The sequence below is a fragment of the Hyperolius riggenbachi genome, chromosome 3 (genome assembly GCF_040937935.1).
Source record: "Hyperolius riggenbachi isolate aHypRig1 chromosome 3, aHypRig1.pri, whole genome shotgun sequence".
NCBI lineage: Eukaryota > Metazoa > Chordata > Amphibia > Anura > Hyperoliidae > Hyperolius > Hyperolius riggenbachi.
The window spans coordinates 291418992-291439995 of record NC_090648.1 but is presented as its reverse complement, the minus strand read 5'-3'; the positions used below and the strand labels follow the sequence as shown (position 1 = coordinate 291439995).

Sequence of the window (21004 nt, the reverse complement as noted above, 5' to 3'; positions counted from 1 at the left end):
TTAAATATATTTCAGGGTGAAATCTTTGAAAATCTGTCTGCCTGCTGGGTCCCAGTCCCCCTTTGCATGGTCTCAGTCTCTGCTTCTCCTGCCGATGTAATAACAGCTTGTGCTGCCCGTATGCTGCTCAGCACAAACGTCATCACCTGCTCGAGCTCCTTAAAGAGGAGCTGTTAGGTATAGGGTCTCAGAGAAAATAAACACATATCAGTAGCTAAAGATTGGCTGTACTTACATTACATATGCATTTCACTGTCCACGTTTGGATTTCACAGAATTTGTATATAGTATATGCAGAGATAGATGCTCCTGACAGCTCATGGCAGGTTCCATGTTTGTGAAGCCAAATGTGTCGTCATGTCCTGCCTGCTTCTGATCACAGATACACTCGTTCTTGAACAACACGGTGTGCAGTGAATATTAATGAGCCATGTGGCTAGGAACAATAGCTGACTCCTGCAGTGAAACTCTGCCCCGAGATTTATCAGTGCTAGCTCTGGACTGATTACACAAGCTGCTGTACCGTCTCATTAGCAGCCGAGGGGAGGGCCCCAGAATGCTTTGCAGTTTAGCTGCGGCTTGCGTCTTTATGGGTCTATAACAGAGGTTAAGATAAGAACACATCAAAGGTAACTGAAATGTTTATCTTCACTAATGGCTTTTGAGCTTCCTTCTAAACTGTTTAACACAGGAGAATAGAGGTTTAAATTAGCTTCTGCAGCCTGACAGTTACTCTTTAACTCACGACATAATTTCTCAATAAAATACTGCAATGCCTGATTTGGTGCTCCTGCACAGTATTTTCAATGTCTCTGCCAGCCTCCACCCCTGCCAGCAACATCTTAGAATCTGCCCACTGCCGACGCCCCCATCCTCCAGCCCCGCAATCCTCCGACCCGACCTGCCGGTTCAATAACCCGTTAAGTTAACATATATCTTTCAGGCTGCATTTCCACTTGTGCGGTGGGAATCATCGCGGGAAAAATTCGCATACGGATGCAAATTTCGCATGCGGGTCTATGCAAATTTTTATGCGAATTCGCATGGATGACGATGTATGCGAATTTAACCATGGCAGTGCTGGTGTGATTTTCCATTGTTTCTATGCGAATTCGCATGCGAATTAGCATGAAAATTCGCATACCCAAACCGCATGCGAATTTCCTATTAGATACATTGTATGCGATTCACGGAATTTTTTCTGCACAGAAAAACGCAAAGGAATCCTGACAAGTGGAAACAGACCCATTCACTTGTATTGCTATGCAAATTCACATGTGAAAAACGCATGCGAATTCGCGATAGTGGAAATGGGCCCTAACACTTGGCGCAGAGAAAGCCTGGTAAATGTCAGTGGAGGGGGCGGAGCCTAGCAGTGGCGAGGGGGAGGGGTCTGTGATGTTGCCTCCGCACCACCAGTTAAATAACCGTTTAAAATATATTTTAAACACTTGGCGCAGAGAAAGCCCAGTAAATGAACATTGCGGGGGTGGAGCCTAGCAGTGGTGAGGGGGAGGGGTCTGTGATGTAGCCCCCGTCATCTTCTGCCCCTCCAGGTAAATAACCATTTAATTTAAAATATATTTTTAACACTTGGCGCAGATATATCATCATATATGGACAGAAGAAATCAATGAGTGTATGGCCTGCTTTAGAAATGAGTTGCGTTACAATGTTTCAGCCATACAAGTTGTTTCTGTATACTAGAGATGGGCCGAACCTCCGATTTTAGGTTCGCGAAGTTTCGCGGAACGTTCGGTTCGCGTTAAAGTTCGCGAACCGCAATAGACTTCAATGGGGATGCGAACTTTGAAAAAAAAAATAATTATGCTGGCCACAAAACTGATGGAAAAGATGTTTCAAGGGGTCAAACACCTGGAGGGGGGCATGGCGGAGTGGGATACATGCCAAAAGTCCCGGGGAAAAATCTGGATTTGACGCAAAGCAGCGTTTTAAGGGCAGAAATCACATTGAATGCTAAATGACAGGCCTAAAGTGCTTTAAAACATCTTGCATGTGTATACATCAATCAGGTAGTGTAATTAAGGTACTGCTTCACACTGACACACCAAACTCACCGTGTAACGCACCGCAAACAGCTGTTTGTGTAGTGATGGCCGTGCTGGACTGGTGCGCACCATGGCGAGAGTGCAGGTTTTGGTGGCTTTACAGCCCATATGGTCGCCTGGCTGATGTAGCTGAATGACAGAACAGTGACTGTCCAGCTGATCAAATTTGGTCTGACCACAATGAAGCAACGACCTTATTATCTTTTGTGTGCCCCCCGAGACACTCATCTAGGCGCCGGTCATTGCTTCATTGTGATACGCAAGCCCCTTCACCACGGCAAGGTAATGGTCACGAAGGGGAATGGGCACATGTACATGCCTTTTCTTTTGTTGTTGCAGCTGCCCGCAGTGCAGCCAGAAAAATTAGGCAGTCATGTACATGCACCAGAAAAATTATTACAGCGGCCGCTGCTAGCAGCGGCCTAAAAAATTCAGCAATCCGCCTGGAGTCCCGGACCCTGTTGGTGGTGGCGGAGAAGGTAGTCAAGCGGCCTGCAGGCAGACATGCTGTGTGGAGGGACTGGGAGCGACTTAGTCTTCTTGGGGCAGCCCAGGCAGCCAGTCACACGGCGTGCAGGCAGAGATGCTGTGTGTGCGGGGACTGACTTAGTCTTGGGGCGGGCAGCAGCCCTCCGGGATCCATGCCTCATTCATTTTGATAAAGGTGAGGTACTTAACACTTTTGTGATTTAGGCGACTTCTCTTCTCTGTGACAATGCCTCCAGCTGCGCTGAAGGTCCTTTCTGACAGGACGCTTGCGGCAGGGCAGGAGAGAAGTTGGATGGCAAATTGGGACAGCTCTGGCCACAGGTCAAGCCTGCGCACCCAGTAGTTCAAGGGTTCCTCATCGCTGTTCACAGCAGTGTCTACATCCACACTTAAGTCCAGGTAGTCGGCTACCTGCCGTTCCAGGCGTTGGTGGAGGGTGGATCCGGAAGGGCTACGGCGAGGCGTTGGACTAAAGAACGTCCGCATGTCCGACATCACCATGAGATCGCTGGAGCGTCTTGTCTTTGACTGCGTGGACACGGGAGGAGGATTAGTGGCAGTGGTACCTTGCTGGCGTTGTGCTGTCACATCACCCTTAAAGGCATTGTAAAGCATAGTTGACAGCTGGTTATGCATGTGCTGCATCCTTTCCACCTTCCGGTGAGTTGGTAACAGGTCCGCCACTTTGTGCCTGTACCGAGGGTCTAGTAGTGTGGCCACCCAGTACAGCTCATTCCCCTTGAGGTTTTTTATACGGGGGTCCCTCAACAGGCAGGACAGCATAAAAGACGACATCTGCACAAAGTCGGATCCAGTACCCTCCATCTCCTCTTGCTCTTCCTCAGTGACGCCACGTAAGTCAACCTCCTCCCCCCAGCCGCGAACAATACCACGGGAAGGTTGAGCAGCACAAGCCCTCTGCGACGCCTGCTGCGGGTGTTCTCCTGCCGCCGTCCCCTCCTCCTCCTCCTCCCCCAAAGAAACACCTTGCTCATCATCCTCTGAGTCTGACTCGTCTTCTGCACACGACTTCTCTTCTTCCTCCTCCTCCCCCCTCTGTGCTGCCGCAGGTTGAGGAAACAGCTGGGTCTGATGAAAATTGGTCCCATGCCTGTTCCTGCCGTAACGGTTCCTGGTTACGCTCATTCACAGCTTCATCGGCCACTCTACGCACAGCACGCTCCAAGAAGTAAGCGTAGGGAATTAAGTCGCTGATGGTGCCCTCACTGCGGCTCACCAGGTTGGTCACCTCCTCAAACGGCCGCATGAGCCTGCATGCATTTTTCATCAGTGTCCAGTTGTCGGGCCAGAACATCCCCATCTTCCCAGACTGTTTCATTCTACTGTAGTTGTAGAGGTAGTGGGTGACGGCTTTCTTCTGTTCTAGCAGGCGGGAGAACATGAGCAGGGTCGAATTCCAGCGAGTCGGGCTATCGCAAATGAGGCGTCTCACCGGCATGTTGTTTTTCCGCTGAATTTCCGCAAAGCGTGCCATGGCTGTGTAAGACCGCCTCAAATGCCCACAGAACTTCCTGGCCTGCTTCAGGACATCCGCTAAGCTAGGGTACTTTGCCACAAATCTTTGAACAACTAGATTCATGACATGTGCCATGCAGGGTATGTGTGTCAGCTTCCCCATATGCAAAGCGGCAAGCAGATTGCTGCCGTTGTCGCACACCACGTTGCCTATCTCCAGGTGGTGCGGGGTCAGCCACTCATCCACCTGTTTCTTAAGAGCAGCCAGGAGAGCTGCTCCAGTGTGACTCTCCGCTTTGAGACAAGACATGTCTAAGATGGCGTGACAGCGTCGTACCTGGCATGCAGCATAGGCCCTGCGGAGCTGGGGCTGTGTAGCTGGAGAGGAGAACTGCCACTCAGCCGAGGAGGAGGACAGCGAAGAGCATGTAGCAGGAGGAGAGGAGGTGGCAGGAGGCCTGCCTGCAAGCCGTGGAGGTGTCACAATTTGGTCCGCTGCGCCCTGCTTGCCATCGTTCACCACCAGGTTCACCCAATGGGCTGTGTACATAATGTAGCGGCCCTGCCCGTGCTTGGCAGACCAGGCATCTGTGGTCAGGTGTACCCTTGACCCAACGCTCTTCGCAAGAGATGACACCACTTGCCTCTCAACTTCACGGTGCAGTTGGGGTATGGCCTTTCTCGAAAAATAAGTGCGGCCTGGCATCTTCCACTGCGGTGTTCCGAAGGCCACAAATTTACGGAAGGCCTCAGAGTCCACCAGCTGGTATGGTAACAGCTGCCGAGCTAACAGTTCGGCCACGCCAGCTGTCAGATGCCGGGCAAGGGGGTGACTGGCCGAAATTGGGTTCTTCCGCTCAAACATTTCCTTCACGGACACCTGACTGCTGCTGTGGGCAGAGGAGCAGGAACCGCTCAAGTGCAGAGGCGGAGTGGAGGAGGGTGCCTGTGAAGGTGCAAGGGAGAAAGCGGCAGAAGCAGATGATGCACCTGAAGGAGGAAGAGGAGAAGGAGGGTGACTTTTCTTTTGTGTGCTGCTGCTGCTTTTGCTCAGGTGGCCATCCCATTGCTGTTTGTGCCTTTTCTCCAGGTGCCTTCGTAAGGCACTTGTCCCTACGTGAGTGTTGGCCTTTCCACGGCTCAATTTTTGTTGGCAGAGCGAACAGATGGCTTTGGTCCGATCTGAGGCACACACATTAAAACATTTCCACACCGCTGAGCCACCCTGGGATGTGGGCACTATGGGGACCTCAGCAGCTGATGCTGAAGGGCAAGTTGGCTGGCTGTACATAGGTGGCGATACATGGTGCAGGACTCTGCCACCAGCTGTTTCTGACGAAGAGCTGCCCCAGCTTCTTTCAGCAACTTCTCTCCTCCTACTACTCTCTGACTCCCCCTCTGAACTGTCCCCCTCTTCATCTCCTCTATTGGGAACATACAGAGGATCCCTATCATCGTCAGCATCGTAATCATCCTGCCCAGCTTCGCTTGCCTCAGAAAAATCCAAACATGCACCATCAGTAGGTCCTTCATCCTCCTTACACGTTACATCCATAGTGTTGCCGCGTAACGCAGACATATGAGCTGGTGAAAAATCATCTGGCTGTAACAACAATGGCTGTGCATCAGTGATTTCACCACTAAATAATTCTTGCGAAGTGTCAAATGCAGCGGAAGTGGTGCTAGTAGTAGCGCTGGTGGCTGAGCAAGATGAGGTGTTCTGTGTCGCTAAATACTCAACCACGTCCTGACAATCTTGGGAGGTGATAGGACGTGCCTTCTTCCGAGCACTGTACTGTGGGCCAGGTCCACACGAAATTAGATTTACACGACCTCGCGCAGACCTGCCGGGTTGCCTTCCTCTGGCTCTGGCACTACCTCTTCCTCTACCTGTTTTGTCCATATCGGGTATGCACGGAGTGGTATATCACACTGCGTGCACTCACGTAGGTAGGTGGGTTCACTTAACTGCACAGGTATGCGCACTGATGCGGTGGGTTCACTGAACACAACAGGTATGCAGTGGCGGGTTCACTGAACACAACAGGTATGCAGTGGCGGGTTCACTGAACACAACAGGTATGCAGTGGCGGGTTCACTGAACACAACAGGTATGCAGTGGCGGGTTCACTGAACAGGTATGCAGTGGCGGGTTCACTGAACACAACAGGTATGCAGTGGCGGGTTCACTGAACACAACAGGTATGCAGTGGCGGGTTCACTGAACACAACAGGTATGCAGTGGCGGGTTCACTGAACACAACAGGTATGCAGTGGCGGGTTCACTGAACACAACAGGTATGCAGTGGCGGGTTCACTGAACAGGTATGCAGTGGCGGGTTCACTGAACAGTACAGGTATACAGTGGCGGGTTCACTGAACACAACAGGTATGCAGTGGCGGGTTCACTGAACACAACAGGTATGCAGTGGCGGGTTCACTGAACAGGTATGCAGTGGCGGGTTCACTGAACAGTACAGGTATACAGTGGCGGGTTCACTGAACACAACAGGTATGCAGTGGCGGGTTCACTGAACAGAACAGGTATACAGTGGCGGGTTCACAGAACAGGTATGCAGTGGCAGGTTCACTGAACACAACAGGTATGCAGTGGTGGGTTCACTGAACAGGTATACAGTGGCGGGTCCACTGAACAGAACAGGTATGCAGTGGCGGGTTCACTGAACACAACAGGTATGCAGTGGTGGGTTCACTGAACAGGTATGCAGTGGTGGGTTCACTGAACACAACAGGTATGCAGTGGCGGGTTCACTGAACAGTACAGGTATACAGTGGCAGGTTCACTGAACAGAACAGGTATGCAGTGACGGGTTCACTGAACAATACAGGTATACAGTGGCAGGTTCACTGAACACAACAGGTATGCAGTGGCGGGTTCACTGAACACAACAGGTATGCAGTGGCGGGTTCCCTGAACACAACAGGTATGCAGTGGCGGGTTCACTGAACAGGTATGCAGTGGCGGGTTCACTGAACAGTACAGGTATACAGTGGCGGGTTCACTGAACACAACAGGTATGCAGTGGCGGGTTCACTGAACAGAACAGGTATACAGTGGTGGGTTCACAGAACAGGTATGCAGTGGCAGGTTCACTGAACACAACAGGTATGCAGTGGCGGGTTTACTAAACAGGTATACAGTGGCGGGTCCACTGAACAGAACAGGTATGCAGTGGCGGGTTCACTGAACACAACAGGTATGCAGTGGTGGGTTCACTGAACAGGTATGCAGTGGTGGGTTCACAGAACAGGTATGCAGTGGTGGGTTCACAGAACAGGTATGCAGTGGTGGGTTCACAGCACAGGTATGCAGTGGTGGGTTCACAGCACAAGTATGCAGTGGCAGGTTCACTGAACAGGTATGCAGTGATGGGTTCACAGCACAGGTATGCAGTGGCAGGTTCACTGAACAGGTATGCAGTGATGGGTTCACAGCACAGGTATGCAGTGGTGGGTTCACAGCACAGGTATGCAGTGGCAGGTTCACTGAACAGGTATGCAGTGGCAGGTTCACTGAACAGGTATGCAGTGGTGGGTTCACAGTACAGGTATGCAGTGGTGGGTTCACAGAACAGGTATGCAGCCAGCCAGGAACAAGTTAAGCCTAACTAATCTTTCCCTGAGAGACAGTCTGCAGCAGCTCGCCCTACTCTCACTAACGCAGGCAGCACACGAGTGACCGTAATTGCCGCCGCTGCCTGCCTTATATAAGGGTGGGTGGGGCTCCAGGGGCTAGTGTAGCCTAATTGGCTACACTGGGCCTGCTGACTGTGATGTAGAGGGTCAAAGTTGACCCTCAAGGTGCATTATGGGGAGAACCGAACTTCCGCAAAGGTTCGCCAGCGGGACGCGAACGCGAACCACCGAAGTTCGCGTGGAACCGTTCGCCGGCGAACCGTTCGGCGCATCTCTACTGTATACAAAATACATACAGTACTGTTTTGCTTTTGTTTTGTTTTTTGTTATCACACATTTTTGTTGTTACACTCTTGCAAGTAGTTTAACCACTTCAGGATCACAGGTTTTCTTCCCTTAAAACCAAAACAACTTTTACATTTCAGCGCTCCTCCCATTCATTCACTGATAACTTTATTGCTACTCATCACATGTGAATGATCTATAGGTTGTTTTTTTCGCCACAAATTAGGCTTTTCAAGGGTGATATTTTATTTTAGTAATAATGTTATTCTCTATGCATTTTAAAAAGAAAAAAGAGAAAAAAATGAAAAGATACACTATTTCTATATTTCCAACCATAAAAAAAAAGCAAGGGAGGCTAGGATTAGATCAGGGTTGATCAGGGTTAATCAGGGTTGATCAGGGGTATATAGTCCTGGTATATTTATTTATAAGTCCTGGTATATTTATAAAATCCTCTAGGTGGCAGTCAGAATACAAGAAAAGAAGATCCAGTTACCTTGTAATCCTCTCAGGAGTGATTACAAGGTAACTGTATCTTCTTAAGTGCTGGCAACATTGTTTGTAAACCTCACAAATGAATGAGCACTGCTATTGGCTTATAGCAGTGCTCATTCATGGTTACAGGCATCTGATTGGTGATGGGAGTAATTACTCCCATTCATCAATCCCACCCAGAGATAAATGAAGCTGGTGCACGCGCATGTGCACGCACGGGGGCGCGCACCCGCGGGCGGGAGCGCGCGGGAGCGGGGGCGCGCGGGACCGCGCGCGTGTACGCGCGCGATCGTGTCCGCACAGCACAATAGCGGCAGGGGCGTTTATCAACGCCCCTGATCCGCTCATTAAGTCAATAGGGGCATAGTTATGCGTCTGGGAAATCCGAAAGTGGTTAATACACATCAAATGCACACTGAAAACAACAACAACAAAAAAACATTGTTTATACTATACATGCAGTCCCCTACTTACAAACAGGTTCCGTTCTGGGAAATTGTTTGTAAGTTGAATTTGTTTGTAAGTTGAGTCCTGTGCAAACATGGTAAACTGTGGATGAATGATTTGGACATGTAGTATAAACTAAACTAAATGTGCTTTTAAAATGTTTAAAACTACTTATAACAATCTATACGATACTGTAACATCTAACAACAATAATGTTATAAAAAAAACTGTATTGTATAATTTGTACATGAAGACACCTTTGCTTGTATCCCTGAACCATTGTAACTCGAATTGTTTGTAAGTTGGGAACTGTGGCCCATATGCAATTCACTTTTTCTCTTGAGTTTTCTCCTAGGTGATATTTTCACAACAGATTAAAATTATCTCCTGGTAGAAAACTCGGGTGAAAAAGTGAATTGCATATGGGCCTGTATGTTTAAATCCAGAGTTGTCCAAACTTTAGGGTATCCAGCAGGTAACTGCATAAGGAACAGTTCTCCAGTACAAAGCTTTGTAGGCCCTAGTCTATTTTAGGGGACCCAGCAGGAAACCTCATGGGGAGATGTTGCTAACATAATTGGGTGGACGGCACCTTCTTGAACTGCTAGGTTTACAAAGGTTGTAGTAAACTACGCTCACACTTTTTGGCCAATCACAACACTTTGTGCTGTAAGAACGCAAACCTATTAGCAGCCTTTTCTAAGCACTTGTAATCAGAGGTGTAGCTAGGGTTTTCAGTGCCCGGGGACAAAGACAGTTTTTGTGCCCCCCTCTGGACAAAATTGGCATGGCCACACATCAGAATGTGGTCATGGTCATGGGTGGAGTCAAAAGTTATTTAGATAGCTATATGTGCCCCTTACCCCATTCAGATAGCCATAAGTGCCCCCCTTTAACTAGCCAAATGTGTGCCCCTTAGTTAGCCAGATGTGCCCCCTTCACCCTTTTTAGATAGCCAGATGTGCCCCCTTTAGATAGCCGTATTCTGCTGCTGTTAACACTTCTGCAGTGGGAGGGAGAGAAGCAGGGGCACTTCGAGCAGCCAGCGAGCCACCTCTCATGCACATTGGGGTGCAATGGTCGTGCTGAGCGCCCTCACAGTGCTGCGCCCAGGTACATATGTCCCCCCTTGCCCACCCATAGCTACACCTTTGCTTGTAATTTGAAAAGCTCTTGCTAATGCAATGCTGCGTACAGCTCTGCATAAAATGTTGGCACTTTATGGGTGATTTTTATCAAATCACATCGCTCAAGTGGTATCATACCCATAGCATTACATTAGTAAGAGCTTTTCAAATCACAAGCACTTAGAAATGGCTTAGTATCATACTGATAGTGGGTTCCAGGCCTAAGGCCTCTTGCACACTGCAAGCAATTCAGATTCCGATTCCGCTTTTTAATCAGTTTTTACCTCTGATTCAGATTCAGATTTGCAGTGTGCAAGGAGCAAACTGCAAATCTGAATCTGAATCTGAAGTAAAAACAGATTAAAAAGCGGAATCTGAATCTGAATTGCTTGCAGTGTGCAAGAGGCCTAAGAGAGCACTGTAATTGGAGAACTGTTCCCAATGAGGTTTCTTGCTGGGTCCCCTAAAGTAGACTAGCGTTGCATTGTGATTGGCCGAAAAGTGTGGGCATAGTTTACTACAACCTATCTGAAACCTAGCAGTTCGAGAGGACGCTGTCCACCCAATCACATAAGTGGAATTTCCCTATGAGATTTCTTTCTGGGGCCCCTAAAGTAGACTAGCGCCTTAGGGCGTATTTACTGAACTGCTGTGAGCAGATTAATTTGTGTAAAGTCTTACGCATGATGAGTAGAGTGTAATGCATTGCATGTATTATATTGCATTCTGCTTGTTTCTTTGCTTACTGCATTTTACTGAATCTACCCCATTTTTATGTAACGTAAATATGGGTGATAAAGACTGAGCTTGCGGAACCAGCAGCCTTGTTTGTGCAATGCCTTGCTTACATGACGGTTTCCTAGCAGTAAACCTGTGATCTAGCTGCCTACTTGTGTGAAAACTGTATGCTTGACAACAACAAGAAAACACTGGCATGGTGAGCAGAGACTGCCAATGAGTTGCTACTTCTTCTGATTTGCATGCACATTTTTGCAAAATGTATTTAGTTTAAAACTGATTAAATGTGCTTCATTCTAATTTGGATGTACTACTTGCATGAAAATTACGGCACTAGTCCACTTTAGGGGCCCCAATTAGAAACCTTATAGGGAACAGCTCTCCAATCACAGCACCCTCTACAGCACAAAGTGTTGTGATGGGCCGAGTAGTGTGGGTGTGGTTTACTACAACCTATTGGACACCTAGCAGTTTGAGAGGGTGCTATCCACCCAATCACATTAGCTGAATTTGCTTATGAGTTTTCCTGCTGGGTCCCCTAAAGTAGACTAGTGCCAAATTTGCATTGCAAGCAAGGTGGAGAAATCAGCATATTTTTGAGCACCCCTAGTAATGAGGGTGAGAGTGGCGTGTGTCTTCTTAGCATCCTCGCTGGTTCTTGTGACACGCCCACCTCTGCAGCACCTCCATGCTGCTGCCATGGAGGAGGGACCCTGCCTGTACAGCTGTACAACCTAAGACCTTATTTATGTTTACATAGGGGTATGCAGGTTTGAAATCGTTTTTCTTCTTTTTCCATGGAGTGGGTAAGGCAGAGATCTGGCATGAAGGATTGGCCAGGGGCCTCATGTAACAGCTGTACACAGTCGACGTTAGGTTTTCACAAATGTTTGTTTGGCTGAAGAATGTCTTAAGCAGGCATTTTCAGCCAGAGTTCCCTGGAACCCCAGGGTTCCTTCAGGACATTGCAAGGGTTTCTTGGCATTTTTCCCTCTAATGAGAATGGCCTCAGGTGAGGTGAATTTGGCTCCTCTATAAAAATGACTAAATTTAAGGGTCAATATAATAAAGAACACATTAATGACATTTTTTTTATCATACTAGGGGATTTCAACAGTGCTAATCTTTCCAAAGAACTCCCCAAATACAGGCAACACGTCACAAGCGCAACTAGAGAAGGTAAGACACTTGATCACTGTTACACTATAACTAAGGACTCGTATCACTCTGTCAGCAGGGCAGCTCTGGGGAACTCGGATCATGCTGTTATACAACTTATCCCAACATACATACAAAGACTAAAAACTGCCAAACCTGTAGTGACCACAGTTAAGAAATGGACGAGTGAAGCTGTAGAAAAACTACAGAGCTGCTTTGATTTAACAAACTGGAATATATTTAAAGAATCCACCTGTGACCTAAATGAATACACTGACGCTGTGGCATCATATATTACCTTTTGTGAAGGTAATCCCTACAAAAAAGTGCACCGGATACAATAACGATAAACCCTGGTTTACATCACATCTTAGGAAGCTGTGCCTCGACAAAGAAAGGGCATATTGTACAGGCGATAAAGTCCTCTACAAAGCTGCGAAATACAAACTGCAGAGAGCCATTACTGACGCAAAAAAAGATTATTCTAAAAAACTTGGGAAACAATGTTCCAATGCCGATTCGTTCACAATATGGAAATCTCTGCATGAAATTACCAGTTACAGGAAGAAATCTCCGCCCTCACTACACAATCTGCAGCTTGCAAATTAACTGAATACATTTTATTGCAGGTTTGACACTAGCAACAAAAGCCAAACACACCAAGTCAATTCGCATAATTTCCATCTCTGCAACAGGCAAACTGAACACTCTTCCTGCCAGCCAAGGTCTCCACCCCCTGCGGTGCCTCAGCATCTACACAACACAGGAGGCCAGGCACAATCTATTGACCTGTCTCCAGATGTGCATGCTCTAACAATATGCCAATCAGATGTAAACAGACTCTTCAAAAGACAAAACACTAGGAAAGCAATGGGGCCAGACACTGTCTCTGCAAAATGCTTGAAACTCTGTGCCGATTAATTAGCTCCTGTATTCACAGACATATTCAAAGCATCTCTCGAACTCTCAATTGTTCCGGCCTGTTTTAAAAGCTCAACCATTGCACCAATCCCAAAAAATTCAAAACCTACATGTTTAAATGATTACAGGCCTGTTGCCCTGACATCTTTGGTCATGAAAGCATTCAAAAAACTGTTAATGGCTTATCTGAAATCTATCACAGATCCCCTGCTGGACTCTCTGCAATTTGCCTACAGGTCTAATAGATCCGCAGATGATGCCGTGAACATGTGTATGCATTATGTACTACAGCATCTAGACACCCCTGGAACCTACACCAGGATTTTATTTATAGATTACAGCTCTGCATTTAATACCATAATGCCATCTCTGCTACACAGCAAGCTCTACCAGCTACACATACCTGAATCCATCTGCAAATGGATAACCGATTTCCTAACCGATAGGAGACAGCGTGTTAGACTTGGTAAACACACATCAAGCTCTCTGACCGTCAGTACTGGTGCACCCCAGGGCTGTGTGCTTTCCCCACTGCTCTACTCACTGTACACCAATGACTGCATCTCCACAGATCCATCTGTTAAAGTTCTGAAGTTTGCAGATGATACAACAGTAGTTGGTCTCATACAAAACGGGGATGAGTCTGCATACAGGCATGTGGTGGGACAGCTTTCCTCCTGGTGCAGCAGCAACAACTTGGAACTAAATGCTCTCAAAACCATGGAGATGATAATAGACTTTAGGAGACCCCCCCCCCCCCCCCAGCACCTCCCCTTAACCATAAATGGATCCACAATAACCCAGGTAGAGTCATTCAAGGTTCTTGGGTCCACAATCTCACACAACCTATATTGGGATAACAATATGGCCCCTATTGTCAAGAAAGCGCAACAGAGGATGTACCATCTACGGCAGCTGAAAAAGTTTCGCCTACCTCAAAATTTAATGGTGCAGTTCTACACTGCAATTATTGAATCCACCATAACATCATCTATGACTGTATAGTTCAGCTCCTGCTCAGCATTAGAAAAGGGGAGGCTGCAGTGCATCATCTGAACAGCGGAAAGGATAATTGGCTTTAGCTTACCTTCCCTGCGGGATCTTTACGCTAGCAGGTGCAGAAAGAAAGCAACCAAAATTGCCTCTGACCCCTCTCACCCAGCTCACTCCATCTTCCAGCGCATGCCTTCAGGAGTAAGATTCCAGTCAATCGCTACCAAAACCTTCAGACACAGGAACAGCTTTTTTCCTCAAGTGGCAGCCATACTAAATGCAGAACCCCGCTAGAGCTGCTAGGACTTGATAGTAATCAGCACAGAACTGTAAATGAACAATTCTCACATTGCTTACTGCCGCTATACTTGCATAAATGTCCTTGACTTGTAATATACACACTGTCTGTCCTTGTATTGTTTTTGTTTGCGTTTGTTAAGCAACTGCCAAGACAAATTCCTTGTAGGTGCAAACTTACTTGGCGAAATAAAATTGATTCTGATAATTAGAAACACTACCCGTGGCTACTATAATATGGAGTACTATAGAGGAGGAACATGGAATGGGGGCTAAACAAGGAGACTGTTACAGTTACAAAAAGTTTTTAGCCACATTTTCTTTTAAAGAGAGTCTGAAGCGAGAATAAATCTCGCTTCAGACCTCATAGATAGCAGGGGCATGTGTGCCCCTGCTAAAACGCCGCTATCCTGCGGCTTAACGGGGGTCCCTGATCCCCCAAATCCCCTCCGTGCAGCGGGGGAGCGCTTCCGCATTGGGACAGGGCTAACGCCGCAGCCTTGCCTCCTGCGCGTCTATCAGACGTGTACCTCCGCCTCTCCCCCGCCCCTCTCAGTCTTCCTTCACTGAGAGGGGCGGGGGAGAGGCGGTGATGCGCGTCTGATAGACGCGCTGAGAGGCAGGGCTGCAGCCGTTAGCCCTGCCTCCAGGAAGAGCAAAATTTACGACCAAGTTGGTCGTTGATTTTGCAGGGGGGGTTTGGGGGTGAAGGGACCCCCGTTTAGCCGCGGGATAGCGGCGTTTTAGCAGGGGCACACATGCCCCTGCTAACTATGAGCTCTGAAGCGAGATTTATTCTCGCTTCAGAGTCTCTTTAAAGGCAGCATCTCCTGCAAAATAAATCCTACCTCCCTCCACTATTGCAGGGGTTCCCTGAGATCCCACATTTTTTTGAAGTGTTCCTCCAGAGTGAAACATTTGAGAAAGACTGGTCTAAAGTGTGTGTTTTGCTTATCCGCTTCCAGACCGCAATAATTGAAATTTTTGCCCTGTTTGTGGCTGCTTATTCCTGCCAGGACGTAGTCAATTACCGTGTAGCATGGATCCACCGCTCCCGCCAATCTCTCTCTTGCTGTGGGCCCCTCGCTCTGCCATCAGTATGATGGCAGAGCTCTGTGAGTTGGTCAGGAACCGATTTCATTGGCTCCTGATCCTGTAATCACTGTGAGCTAATCCTATTGGCTCACATTGATGACAGTGTCAGAAGCCAATGAAATTGGCTCCTGACCGGCTCACAGAATTCTGGTGTCATAGCGACAGCAGAGCAGGAGCATGCTTTGATGGGTGAGTTACGGGTCCATGCAGCGATACGTCGAAAAGCCTCGTTTTTTGGTACCAGCAATCTCTGGTCCTTGAGGGGCCAGAGGCTGCTGGTACAGAATTGTTAGTGTAACGTGTATACATATATCAACCCTTTTTTTAACGTTCAGATATGTCCCCTAATTTTTTTTCCCCTGGTCTGTGTGCCTTTGCTAAGCTATGCTGAAGTGTGCAGTGCCAACAGGATTGTGGGAAGTCTCTCCCTTTTATTTTCTAGCCACAATAACAAGCTTATCTCCAAGTGCAAGAAACAGAAAATACCCATTTCAGATAGGTTAACCACTTGAGGACCGCAGTGTTAACCCCCCTAAAGACCAGGCCATTTTCAGTTAAATAGGCCACTGCAGCTTTAAGGCCAAGCTGCAGAGCCACACAACACAGCACACAAGTGATCCCCCCCCCCCCCCTTTCTCCTCACCAACAGTGCTCTCTGTTGGTGGGGTCTGATCACCCCAGTTGTTTGTTTGGTTTTTTTTGCAAATATTTATTCCTTTTTGTTTTTATTAAATATACGTAATTTTTTGTTTTTTACTTTCCTTCAAAATCCTGCCCACCCGCCGCCAGCCAATAACGGCGATTAGCTGTCATAGGCTTCAGCCTATGAGAGCCGATCGCTCTCTGGTGCCCCAGGGGGACAGCCGTGTCACACGGCTGTCCCCAGTACAGCGCTGCTGCAGATAGCAGTAATTAGACGGCAATCGTCGCTCGGAGACTGAAGGCAGGGCAGAGCTCCGCCTTCCCAGCAGGAGATGCACGCGCTTTGCGTGGAGCGGTCCTGGGGCTGCCGCACTGCTCACGCCAATTGGCGTGGAGCAGTCGGCAAGTAGTTAAAAACACCATGACCACAATGTACCGTAATTTAGTAAATAAGTTTACAGTGATGTAAGTCTGTTATGTAGGTGAAGTTTCTGTGGGAGGGATAATAATCTGTAAAATAAGCAGTAAATGAACACACCTGGGTTAAAAAAAGAAGTAACATCACTTTTAACATCACAGAGTAAAGATGGAAACCAGCAGAAATATTATTTTCTTTTTTTCATATCACATTTCTCCTAAATCTGACAGTGAACACTAAAAACAACAGGCTAGGTAAGCTAAATAAATAATTTCTCATTGGATGATTCATTTTTTATTTTACTTTTTTTCAGTTAATATGGGGTTTCATCCCACTTTAACTGCATATATATTATTATTTTTTTTAGCCTTAGTGCATTGAAGATGTGCATGCTAAAATCTTTCTGTACAGAAAACACATTTTCATACATAATAAACAAACGGTCTCATTTTCTACAGAAGAGAAAAGCAATAATTATAATTGGGTGGACTGAGCTTTTTTTGATGACAGCCTGCAGGCCAAAGCACTAATGTTCCTTTGCTTCAATTCATGAAATATGATTGTTTGCCAGAACTGTAATTTAGTTATTCTGTTATATCACATTTAGTCAAAAATTATTTGAAGAGAGTGAAATTATATGATGGAATTTTAGCTGAGGAACATATTAATTATTTTTAACTGCAAGTTAAGGTATAACATCAAATGGTACCAGTAATTGTATTTGACTGGAAGGATGAGGTGAGCTGCAGTGTTTATGCTGACACATTGTACTCCACATAAACTCCAAGATGAATCTGCACAATGACAATGGACCATCTAATGTTATACACTCTGTAGTCAGGAGGAGCTCCACACCAGAAAGAAGATGAGTGTGCCTCGACCTTCACCTCTGCGTCCACTGAGGTGCTCAAAGCATTCAAGTAGTAAAGAGGTCGGCACCACTCCAAGCATCAGGAAAAGCTCTTTTATTGATGCAAATAAAAGAGCTTTTCCTGATGCTTGGAGTGGTGCCGACCTCTTTACTACTTGAATGGACCATCTAATTGCACAGATGCATGGTGTCTTTGGCCACAAATGCTACCATTTTTCTGTTCAAATGTAACCCCAATTCAATTAAAATGATCTGTTTTACCAAAAAATTGAAAGGTTTATGATTAAGAAATCTGATCAAATTTTCCACTTTGTCTCAAGTCTTTTGAGATTGGATATGTTGGAAAATTTTGACTGAGAAATCAGATCATATGTCCCATTTTTTTTTCTCAGTTGTTTTGAGATTGAACGTGTTGGAAAATTCAGACCAACTTTACCAAGAATTGCCTGGTGTGTGATGGAATGGCAAATCATATTCAACCGTATTCAATTAATTGTATATAACTATTAAGTACATACCAAATGATGGATGGAAGGAATTATGAAATTATGGATGGAAGGAATTTTCTCAGTTGTTTTGAGATTGAACGTGTTGGAAAATTCAGACCAACTTTACCAAGAATTGCCTGGTGTGTGATGGAATGGCAAATCATATTCAACCTGTAATGATCGCTGCTGCAGCAGCTATTGCTGGAAGTAGTGCTGCAGCTCAGGCAGTTCTGATCTATTTCCATGCAAGTTGCATAGCTTTGTCTGTCTTTCCCTGCTGTCAGCTTGTGACTGATTATCATTCACCTGTGTGGGAATCTGCATGTCTGCTCCCATTGAAAGACCTCAGTATAAAGATCTGCTTCCTGCAGGGTTTCCTTGGGTTTTCATAGCTTCAGCTTAAGCCTGTCTTGCTGTCGCTTTAGCCCCCGATCGTGTTTCTTGTTATAAAGATACTTTGCTGGTCTTTGCATCATATATTGGTTCATTGCCAATATATATGCATACCAGCACGTTTATTATTTTTCTTGTATTTGTGTTACGTTAATACATCAGTGTCGCTGATGTATACGTACACGAACTGTTTATATCCTGTGTGCAGTTAGTCAGTTTTCCAGCACGTTTTGGTAGTTTGCGCGTACCGTGAACACCCGTGCTGAGCTAGTTATCCTGTTCCTGGTCCTGTTTGTGGATTGCGTTCATCTCTGCGAAGAGATAACGAATCCTTCTGAATCCTGTTCTGTTACCGTTTGTGGATTGCGTTCATCTCTGCGAAGAGATAACGAATCCTTCTGAATCCTGTTCTGTTACTGTTTGTGGATTGCGTTCATCTCTGCGAAGAGATAACGAATCCTTCTGAATCCTGTTCTGTTACCGTTTGTGGATTGCGTTCATCTCTGCGAAGAGATAGCGAATCCTTCTGAGTCCTGTTCCCTGTATTACTCCAGTCCTAGTCAGCGTTCCTGCTTATGTCATATATCGGTTCATTGCCGATATATACATATGTTAGTCAGACGTTACAAATAGTTTCATTGATAGCTGTAATTGTAATACGCTAGGAATACATACTTGTTGTATATTTATCTGTGTTACGTTCATCTATCTTAATCCTGCTATTTTCTGACTATCCTGTCCTGTCTTTGTGAGGCACGCCATCGCCGCATCGCATTGGCTGCCTCATTCCAGTCTGTCTGGTTTTGGACGCTTGCTGTCGCTAAGTAGCCGCTAGCTAGCAAGCGTTCATTCTGTCTACCTGACCTGATCTCCTCAGTTCCGGTTTATGCGCTCAGCGCTACTTTGCGTTGAGACGTTATACGAAAGCATTGTTTGTGGCTGTCAGATCTGCACCGGCTCTGTGCGCCACAATCTCCTATTGGAGTCAGTCCTCCCCTCCACTATACTAGGGATAGCCTGTTTCCTGGTGCTAGTGTGTGTACCTCCTCCACGTCAGCTCATGCGTTGCATGCTGACTGTGGAGAATACACCACCAAGCCTTACATTATGAAAACCCCATTACCAATCCCCATTGTGGGGGGGATTCCCAGAAAGTATGACACTGTTAATTATGGTTCCTGTTCCTTTAAGAAATTTGAAGAACTTAGCTCTGAAACAGAAAATGAGTTTTTCTCTGAATGTGCCAGGTTCCTGACCAATCCTGATCTCCAAGCGACTCCTGTTTCAACCTGGGCACTCCAACTAAGTTATATTTTGTTTAAAGGGGAATTATTCCAGTGGGCATTTGATGTTCTCAATCATTCCGATTTGAAAGATAGACCGCTGGAATTTCTAGCGTTTGTGATCCATAACTGGTTGCGCATAGATCCATTGCCTTTTCCTCTTAATGAACTCCTGGCAGCAGGCCAATCAGCTGCTCCTTCAATTGCTTGCAAGAATGAGCAGCAAGCAGAAAGTGTTACTGATAATTTTCCTGCAGCTTTGAATAAATCACCAAAAACCGCAAGGTCAAAGGCAAAACGCAAACGTTCTAAGAAACGTGTCCAATCTGCAGAATCGTTATCCTTAGCGACTGAGACCTATAATGAGATTCTGCCATTAACAGATAATGAAATGCAATTGTCTTTCAGGGGAGTTAAATGGACTTATGAAACTACTAATGAACTTTCCTCCCTGGCTAGGGAAAATAAAGTTTTTTGTTTAAAAGAATTATCTGAGTATGATTATGATGAGATATTACAGAGTATTGAACAAATCAACTTATTTGTGAACCAAGGGAAGTTTGCATACACTACAGTTCAACACTTGCTACAGGTATTGGAGATTCTTAAGAATAAGGAATCTGCCAATCACCTGCTAATTAACCCTATACATGTGCCTGCCACAATCATATCTGCAGACTGTGATCAGCCTAAATGTTTCGCTGTTAAGTATGCATGGGATCCTCCATTCGAGAGGGGAGAGATGGAAGCCCTGGTCTGTGAATGGAAGAATGATTCAAGTTCATTTTGTCAATTTTACAGTGCAAAAAGTGAAATGGTATTGAACGCATGCATTAAGTCAGCCTATAACCTAATAGAGGCTGGTGTGTGTAGGTATGACTGTGTGGCTCCCTTGATTGATGTGTGGGAACTGATTTTGGATGATTTTTATGTGACTCCGAATTCGCAAATTTGGCGTTCTGACCCGCCTGCTTCAGCACCTTTGGCTGATTCAGCAGGTGATTCGGAGCTCTTTTTGTGTGAAATTGAAGTTCCTGCAATTCCACCCTGTACCATGGATAACTCAGTGTTACTTCCCAGTAAAACAGAAGCCACTGATACATTCTTAACCTTGCCCTGCGCAAATTTCTCAGCAGAGAATCCAGAGGTCCTGCTGACTTCCAAGTCCAGCCTAGCCAGTACTCATGACTCTTTGTTTAGTGAAACAGACACCAGAAAAATCTTGCCTGTCTCTGCAAACACTTCTGCAGAAATTACCTGTGTTAATAAAGTTCAACTCCTGTCTGATCCAGCAGATGCCAATAGATGCACTACATCAGTTTCCGAGTCCCAGCAATCCTGTCTAGTAAACTCAGAACCCCAGCATCTGAATTTTCCAATTTTACAAATGAATGGTAATTCAGATGCGCAAACATTGTGTCTTGATCTTCCTGTTTCTACACCTCGCTCTAGTTTCGTGAATAGCTCAGAGCATCTGCTATGTGAACCTGAAATCGCAGAATTATTACCTTGTTCAGAAAATTTTCCAATAAATTTGCCCTGTACCATGAATTGTGCAGTAGATCTCTCCAATGAAACTCAGGTCACAGAATCATTATGCTGTCCAGCAGGTGCTTCCATGGTTTTGCCCTGCAATATGGACTGTTCAGTGATCCTGTCCAG

General features: G+C 46.2%; 1 long non-coding RNA gene across 1 annotated transcript in view; it reads left to right on the top strand.

The window, feature by feature from the left end:
- The first annotated feature begins 229 nt into the window (after positions 1-229).
- The window catches only part of LOC137561430 (uncharacterized), an 80161-nt gene continuing 59386 nt past the window's right edge, over positions 230-21004 (top strand). Inside the window, exons 1-2 of the long non-coding RNA XR_011030009.1 lie at positions 230-629; positions 11888-11962. This is a non-coding gene — a long non-coding RNA (uncharacterized lncRNA). The remainder of the gene's footprint in view (positions 630-11887; positions 11963-21004) is intronic.